Source organism: Parasteatoda tepidariorum, chromosome 2 (genome assembly GCF_043381705.1).
Source record: "Parasteatoda tepidariorum isolate YZ-2023 chromosome 2, CAS_Ptep_4.0, whole genome shotgun sequence".
Lineage (NCBI taxonomy): Eukaryota > Metazoa > Arthropoda > Arachnida > Araneae > Theridiidae > Parasteatoda > Parasteatoda tepidariorum.
The window spans coordinates 47445130-47454442 of record NC_092205.1 but is presented as its reverse complement, the minus strand read 5'-3'; the positions used below and the strand labels follow the sequence as shown (position 1 = coordinate 47454442).

At 29.2% G+C, this 9313-nt stretch overlaps 1 protein-coding gene across 1 annotated transcript in view; it reads right to left on the bottom strand.

Moving 5' to 3' along the window:
* LOC107446893 (uncharacterized) overlaps positions 1-6259 on the bottom strand; it is a 28139-nt gene extending 21880 nt beyond the window's left edge. The window contains exons 1-2 of the mRNA XM_071188210.1: positions 5912-6259; positions 2259-2350 (exon numbers count right to left, since the gene is read on the bottom strand). The gene's annotated coding sequence lies outside the window, so the exon portion shown is untranslated. The remainder of the gene's footprint in view (positions 1-2258; positions 2351-5911) is intronic.
* Positions 6260-9313: the final 3054 nt, after the last annotated feature.

Below are 9313 nucleotides of genomic sequence, written 5' to 3'. Positions count from 1 at the left end.
TAGGTAGCTCCCAGTAGAAAAATATCAATTCAACAGCGGCCTTTTAAAGCATTCTCACTTCAATTAATTAATTAATTCCTAATTGAGTTTAAATTAAATATTGTCATGTTTTTAGTGCATGAATCTGAATTGAACAACCTGATAATGCTCACTCTGGTTATTGTTATCTGGTTGCTCACTACGTGCTCTTGCGCGCCGAATCCAATCAATTAAAAATGAAAACTGTTGCCAGCGCGAGAAAAGAAATATCATCGGTTTTATTGATACATACGTACGTATTAGCGTTTTATATAATACTAGGAGGCTTCGCCCCTTGCTCGCTGGCGCATGCCAACCCCCGGAACTGCTTTCGCAGTACATTTCGGATTGCTTCGCAATCCGATGCTCGCTTTGCTCGCTCATTAGAAACGATCTTAACGTCTAGCTTTTGTATCCTTTTTTGAACACAGAAGTTCCGAAAACTTTTCACTGTAGAACATTCTAAACCTGTGCATTTCAATATTAATTTGAAATTGCAAACAGTTCACATATTTTTCTTAATCACACTATTCTAAATTTCAGTTGTTGAGAAAAGTAACTGTTGTAAGTTTTGTTTTAAAGTCTTTCCCACCAGAGGGCTAAAACCATGTGTTGTAAAACAATATGAAATAGTACTGAAAGCCGGATGTAAAGCATCGGCTTCGATGAAGATAATTTTGTGAGAATTTTTTTGATAATTCTGTGAGAATTCACCCGATTAGACATATAGTGCTCACTACGTGCTCTTGCGCGCCGAAGCCTATCAATTTAAACGTATTAGCGTTTTATATAATATAGATTAGCCATATGATGCTCACTACGTGTTCTTGCTCGCCGAAGCATATCAATCAAAAATGAAAACTGTTGCCAACGCTAGAAAGGAAATATCATCGGTTTTATTGATACATACATACGTATTAGCGTCTTATATAATATAGATAGATTATTTTTACCTTTATTTAGACAAGAGCACTTTTTGAAAACCTCTGTTCCATTTTACTTGTACTTAAAAAAATGATATAGCATAATTAATCAATATAAAAAGGGCAAAAAGTCAATAAAAAGGAGCAAAATTAAACTATTTGTTTGTTTTATAACTAAAAAATTCAGTTGCCGTCGTTATATTTAAATAAGCATTTTAATAGAGTTAAATTGACTTGTATTAGAGAAAGTGCGCAAAATAAAAAACGGACCACCCTAAATTTTTGATCTAATGATTATTTTTGATCTTTACGATCTAGGACTCAATCTTAATGGTTAGAGGGGTTGACCTCAAATATGCTAATTAATTATTACAGACGATATTTTATGTTACGAAATTAGACACAAAAACGTACTTTCTCTGGAGAAAAAAAAACATGCCTATTTTTCGACAGATTCGGATTTCTAACCCTCAAAACATAGGGGGTCGACGCAATCTCGAAAATATGATCCAAGTAGTTTGGTCAGAAGAGCGATCCAAAGTTTGGACCTCTTAATGTTAATTTTACTTTTTGCTTAATTCGCTATATCTCAAGAAATTTTTAAACGAAATAAAAAATTTACACACAATTATAAATTTTGTTTTGCCACAGATAATTCCATGCAAAAAATAATTTTTAGTGAGTATTTATTTTTTTATTATATTATTTAATAATAGTCGAAATTTTTTTCAATAGTAAGGTATACAATTTTTTCATCATTTTAAAGAATGTATTTTTACATGGCAAAATACAGAATTTTAGCAAAATTGGTCGAACAGTTCTTGAGAAATCTTAAAAATACGACTTTTTCGAAAGATGATTTCTCAGAAATCATATGACCGATTTCACTGAAATTTTGTATTTTGTCGTTTGAAATTACATTCTTTAGAATGATATAAAAAACTGCATAACTTACAATTCAAGGGTTTTTCGACTATTATTAAATAAAATTGTAAAGCTGATAAATATTCACTGAAATTGGTTTTTGCATGGAATTATTTGTGGCTAAACGGTTTTTATAATTGTGTGCAAAATGTTTTTCAATTCGCTCAAAATTTTCGCGAGCTATGGCGAAATACGCAAAAAGTAAAATTGACATAAAGGGGTCCAAACTTTGGAAAGCTCTCCTGACCTAACTGTTGGGACCATATTTCCCAGATTGTGGCTACCTCCTATATTTTGGATGTCAGAAATCCGAATCCGTCAAAAAAAAGGTATGTTTATTCAGAGAAAGTATGTTTTTGTATTTGATTTCATAACTTAAAATATCGTCTGCACTAATTAATATGCATATTTAAGGTTTGAGTTTTTTGTCAATTCGTCTTCCCTTGTTCTCTTTTTCAGACGGCTCATAACTCAAAATGAATATTCTAAAAGGAAATTCATTGCTGGAATTATTTTGCCTCCATAATAGCAAAATAGTACAATACACCATGTAAAATAGTAAATAGTAAAATACACAATGTGAAGCATTAATGATCAAACTACTGTTAAAAGTACTGGTGGCAGGTATAGATACTTTTTACTGTAAAATCCATTTTTTACCGAAACATGTTACGGAACAAAAAATCGAATAAACCGTAATTTTTAGAATAATTTTACAACAATTATCGAGCAGTGGTGGCTCAGAGGATAGAGCGTTCACCTTCCAATGAGTTGAACCGGGTTCGAGTCCTAGAAATAGTTGGTCGATACGAATTTCGCACTCGGCTCGCACCGACCACAGTGCTGACGTAAATTTTCCTCAGTGGTGGATGAATCATGGATTAGAGTCCTCATGCCGTTAGACTAACCGTGGTAGGTTTTCGGGGGTTCTCCTCTCCATGTAACGCAAATAAGGGTTAGTTCAATCAAAAAGTCTTCCACGAAGGCAAATTTCTACCAATACTCGACCCAGAAGTTCCCTTGTCTTATGGATTGAGTTCAAAATTACAAGGCTACGGAGTTGAACATTAGTAGTCGTAAACCCAAAAAATTGGGTCACTTGTTCTCAACGACGTTTATAAAATAAAATAATAACTATCGTAAAATCACTGGATTACTCTAATTAAATGAACATTACAGTAAAAATTACGGCAATACATTTTAAGATGGTTTTAACGGAGGATGCACCCATTTTATATCGCACTTTATGTCAATATTTCGTACCGTAATTTGATTCGGAATTTTTTAAAGTGTACTTCAAATTAGTAATTATACTATTTTTAGTAATAATACTATCTTAAGTGAAATTCTTTGGGTATAAATTACTCGCGTAATTAAGTGTATAAATTAATGTATTTTAATTGACAATGCATATTTTATAATTTTAATAATAGTATATGATAACTAATAACTATTATTAATAATTACTTAATAATTATTGTATAATTTTAATTGACAATGCATATTTTATTGATAAAAGAATACGAAAAGAGATATTAAAATACGTATAAAATCTGTTGTAAATATAAATACCAACAGTCTTATAAATTGGCAGATATGCATAACTGTACAGATAAAGTTTAATTATTTATACTTTACTTTACTTTACTTTATTTATACTTAAACTTTAATTATAAAAGTGGTACTAATTAAGTTAACAATTAAATTATAAACTTATTTAAAAAAACATCTTGATAGCAAATAAAACATATTAACTAAAATAGAACACAGCTAGTTTGAAAAAAAAAAAAACGCATCTTTGTCTCGTATCTACGAGATCTTCAATAAGCACTTTTAAAAAATTCGTACTATATCTTATTTGTGTTTATAAAGTGGAAAAAATTAAGCTAACAACTAAATTATAAGCTATTAACTGAATAAAAAAGAACATAGCGATAAGAAATAAAACATATTGACTAAAATACCACTCTGCTGGTTTGGAAAAAACTGTATTTTTGTCTCGTACCTGTGATCTTCGTATTATGTTTTATTTGTGTCTGTAAAAGTGGTATAAATTAAGCTAATAGCTAAATTAATAAGCATTCACTTAATCAAAAATAGAACATTGTTTGTAAGGAAGACAAAACGCATTTTTGTCTGTGTGAGCATTTATGATTATCTGTGTGATCATTAAATTGAAACTACTATGCTATGAAAAAGTAGTAAAACACTTTCTTACCGTGAATTCCAACAAACATTTGGTCTTTATAGCACAGTTTGTTTACTTTTTTAAACTGCTGATTCAAATGTTGGTAAAGAATTTATAATTAATTAATGAAAGAAAATCCAATAAATGATTCCATTATTTTTTTAAGCGTGTAAACGATTAATATAATATCTATCAGTGTTGCTTAATTTAAATATATTTATAAATAAGCAGCGTTATCCATAAATATAAACATCTGCATTCAAAAATTTCTTTGCAAATGCAAGTGAAAATTTTAATTTCACTTGCATTTTAATAAGCATTTAGTTTTATATTTTTAATGCTTATTTTCATGTTCAATCAATTAGCAGAGTATTCAAAGTAGAGTCATTATTTATTCATTACTGGATTGAAAAATATATTTTGTTATTTTGAGTTAATATTGAAAGTAAAAATCTGGCTTGAGTTTGCAGATATTTTATGAGATTAAATTAAAATTTCCAAGCATTCTTTTAGATTCTTTTTAACAATCAATTTCGAGAATTTTTGCTCTACTACAAAATAATTTTCCAGCTAATTGGTAAAAACTTATTTACGAGTTTTGTACTATTTCAAGAATTCTACTTATGTGAGTTTTATAATTGCTGAAATTTCTTACTCAACTCTATTTAGTATGCAATTATGGGAATAGTTTTCAACAATTTTTTCTCAAATAGTCAAAATGAGGACGAATGATGATAATAAAATAATGAAAAAAAGGATGAAAAATATGCTACATAACATAAAATTTTTATCTTATTGATTAATGATATCACCTTGAGTCAAAATAAGTGCTTTTTTTATTTGTTATAGTGCAATTTTCTTATTATTTATTTATTTATTATTATTTATTTATCAGTTATTATTATTAAAAATATAATGCTGCAATTATTTCTTTTCTTTCTTACTTAAATTTCATTCTTTGGGTTTAATGACACAAATATAGATTAGTATTTAATAAATACAACATTAGATAAAAATGATAATTGTGATAAAATTTCCAGTTATAATAGAGTAAAATAAAGAAATTAAAAACTATGTTTCTCAACTGGGAAAAAAAAGAGAGAATACATAGTAAAAAAAAAAAGTAGAACGCGTTTCAACTATAGCACTGAGCTTTAATTAAATATTAAGCACTTTAGTTAGCAATTGCTATCAGCAATGAATTTAACTTCACTGCATTAATTATGCGTGTAAAGATCAATATCTCATAGAAACTAACATTGCAAACCAATACAGAGATTCAATACAATATAAACCAATACATTGTAAATCAATACTTCAAAACACTTCAGTTAGCAGGAAAGTGGTCGAAATTTAGACAGGCAAGAAATCCCTTTTCATAATTAATTAAAAAACTATGCTTTTCAACTGGACTAACTAAAATTTAAGAAATACATAACGAAATTAAAAAAGAAGCATGCATTTCAACTATAGCTCAGAGCTTTATCTGAAATCTGAACACTCTAGAGCACTCTCGCAGAAATATTGTAACTTTGCACTGCCATCAGGCACGGAGTTTCAGTACAGTTTCGAGAGCTCTAGCTAATTTTAAATTAGTCGAACCAAATGAAATTACAACATATGAAAACATGTTCAGTTAATATTTATAATAATCATCGTGATACTAAATTGGAAAATATTTTAACCACGGTCAAGGCATGGATGTGTCATGATTTTTTGACCTTTTTATAAAATCAAAAATTTTGCTAAAATTTTCTTGCTGGAGTTTTTGATTTACATACGTACTTTGGAATTTTAAAAATACAATAAATGAATGAATAAATAAATAAATGAATAGATAAATAAATAAATAAAGTACCATTTTCATTTTCATTGACTTCATACGGAGAAGATGCCGTCACAAACCCGGAAAACCCATTTGAATTTCTTTATATAATGAATCATAAAAGCTAAATATTTTTGGATCCAAACGCATCCCTAATTGTCAAAAAGTTCGCTTTGATCCAAACACATTACCACTAAATGATAATAGTATTATCTTCACATTTTTTAAAAATTACTTCGGAAAAATGGTTTAATCAATCGAAAAATTATTGTTTTTTCAATATTACATAAAACTGAAACTAAAACTTAACATTTTGAATGATCATCACTGTTTCAAACAAATAACTTTAAAAGCAAATGAACGTTTAGTTAGTTCTAGTTTCGGAAACAAGTTTTTGTCCATCAGAAAAAAAATACATCTGTATAAACAGTTATTTCATTTACGTAATAGAAAAAAAAATCGAAGTGAGAACTTAATATATTAGTAGTCTGAACACTTATACCTTGAAGGACATTAATATTATAGAGACAGTAATGACAGTCTAGCATTTAAAATGTTCTTTTTTGCACATTACTTCTGATCAGCATTACATAACAGATCTTAGGAAGGCCCGTAGTTTGCGTAAATGAATTGAAGATAATTGAATAAATAAATTCAACTTAATCTAAGTTAATGTTTCATAAGTGTTAAGTATTTTTTTCTTCTTGTAATTATCATTAAAGGATTTCGCTGAAAAATGACAAAAACTGGTTTCAACTCTTAATTCACCACGCAATAACGAGTTTGTTTCTTTCTTTATGTTAGTTTTCACACATTGAATTTCAAATAGCCTTATCTAAATTTTAGGTTATATGTATACTGAATATCAGCCACAGTTGGGAGCAAAAGGATGATGCCTTTTCTGTTCTAACTTTTTTTTCAAAACAAAATTTCTTAATTAGTAATTTGTAGCTTTAGTCATCCTACATGGGAAGCAACCAATAACAGACTCGAAAATTTTCATTTAAGTAACGCCAAACGAGAATTTTGATAAAACTGAAACTAAAAGTTTTGAGACGGTCCAACATAATAGATGTTTTTAATAATGAACTCAAATATGCGTTATAATTTCTTGCTTATAAGTGTTTCTATATAGCTCAGTGGTTAGAGTGAAGAAATTCCACACGAAATATGACGATTTGAGTTCATTCCCTATCTTTTAAATTAGGATTTCGTTATTTTCTTTTTATGTCAGCACTATGCGAATGGTTTCATGCTTTTGATTGATTTTGGTCACATAATAAAGGAATGGGAAGATGGAAAAACTGTGCATGATCTTCAAGAAAAACGACTCAACGTCAAGACTCGTTAATCCGAAGAAGGTCGATTGTTGATCCAAACAAGAGCGTTAATCGAATATGAAAGGAAATGGCCACCGATCATGGACTCACATAGAGTAAACACGCCATAAGACGTTGTCTGAATGCAGCCGAATTGGTATATTTGCATATAAAAAACCTCTCACCTGGACAAAGAATAAGAGGATCCACTTGAAATTTTCAAATAAGCACATGGTAAATTACGCAGTGGAAAGTCCTTTGGAGTGATGATAGCTGGGCGAATCCCATAGCTGGGATTCGAACCCGGTTGGAAGGCGAACGCTCTATCCCCTGAGTTCAATATGTTTATAAAAACATTTTAGAAATTCCAATGCTACCTTATGCTGAAAAAAAGATACCTCTTGAATGGATGTTTCAGGAGGGTAATGATCCTGTTCAATATCTCAGAAATATCCCTTAGGAAAATTCTCCATAGGATATTCCTACGGGGTTTTGCCTATGGTAAAACTTTGCCATATGTATATGACAAAATTTTACCATAGGCAAAACCCCATAAGAATATCCTATGGCATTTTTTTTACCCTAGAACTAATGTGTGCTACAGCTGATGAAAAGATTTTTCCATAGGATATGATACACCTTTGCCATGCAGCTATGGCAACATTTCTCCATTGGTATTTTACCATAGAGTTATACATCAAAAAATAATTGCTATTTAATGACAAGAATCTTTTACAGCTCTATGGATATTAAAAATGAAAACTTAATGATTGTAGAATAAATATATGTCCCAGCTTGGTTTGAAAACTTCTGTCAAGCAAAGCTTTTTTTATATTTGCCTTCTTAGTATTGATAAACTCCTGTTTTCATAGAAATATAAGTGCAGAATGCCTTCAGAATGCTGTTCTTCAAATAAATTTTTAGCGGTTAGTAGTTCGGCTTTAGACTGATCCCTTTCCCCAACCATTCATTATTCAAATTTGATTTGCTGATTGCTTGATGAGGAAATTTCCATACATAAAATTTAAAATATTTTCTTTTACTTAATACCAGTTATCAATCCGGAAAAAAATTAGTAAAATGCTAATGAAAATACTTTGTTTAATTGTCTAGAGAATAAAAATAGCCTCAACAAAATTATAATAATTTAGGCTTAAATAAAAAGAAACACATTATAAAAAGAAATTAAAAAATTTTCATTCAACAGTTTCTGAAGTTTTTGCTTTTTTTTCTCCGTAGGATCTTCCATTCTTTTTCATCGACTCATACTTTGACTCATATTTTAGTTTGTACGTTATGCACTTGATACTGTTTTCAGTTACATCGGAAAACTTCATAGTTTGAATAAATAGAATAAAATAAGAAATTACTACTTAAAAATATAAACTTATAAAATAAGTATTCTTGAAGCAATTTAATTGAAAAACTGGAACACAAGTAAGGAAATTATTCAAGTTTCTTCTTGAATCTTCCTTTTCTCAATCACAGAAAGGCCGAATGAAAAAGTTTCTGATTCGTGCTTCCAATAAATCTACCCGATTTATCAAAGCTATAAAAATATCTTGAAATTCTTAAATAAATAACTGCGTTCTATCAAAACAACCATTTTATTATAAAGCTTAAGAACAACTATCTTTTTACGTTGCAACTCAAAATTATTAATAAACACTGGATAATATTACGTTAATGACACTTTTAACTAATGACGTCATAAATAATCGTTTGCATAAAGTTTAGTTCATAGTATAGTCATATATAATCGTTGCATAAATAATCGTTTGGTCTTTTTATAGCTTTACATAACAGTTTCACTGCAAAAGATTAATCGTATTGAGACACATTCAAGGCAGGTGCTAAGGGAAATAGAAAGATAATTTTTTTATTTAGCCTCAATAGCAAAGAACAAAATAGTTTTTGATTTGCAATCATTTTTATCACAGTGCTTATATTAAAGGAAACTCTTGTTCACACTATTCTATTTTGCTTTAAAATTCCGAATGATAACAATTTTACCCAAATGCGGAGAAATTTCCTTTAAAGTGTTAAATTCTGAGAAAAATTTAGGACACAAGAGCTTAATTCAGACAATAATTTCAAATAAAGCTGTTTTTAAAGA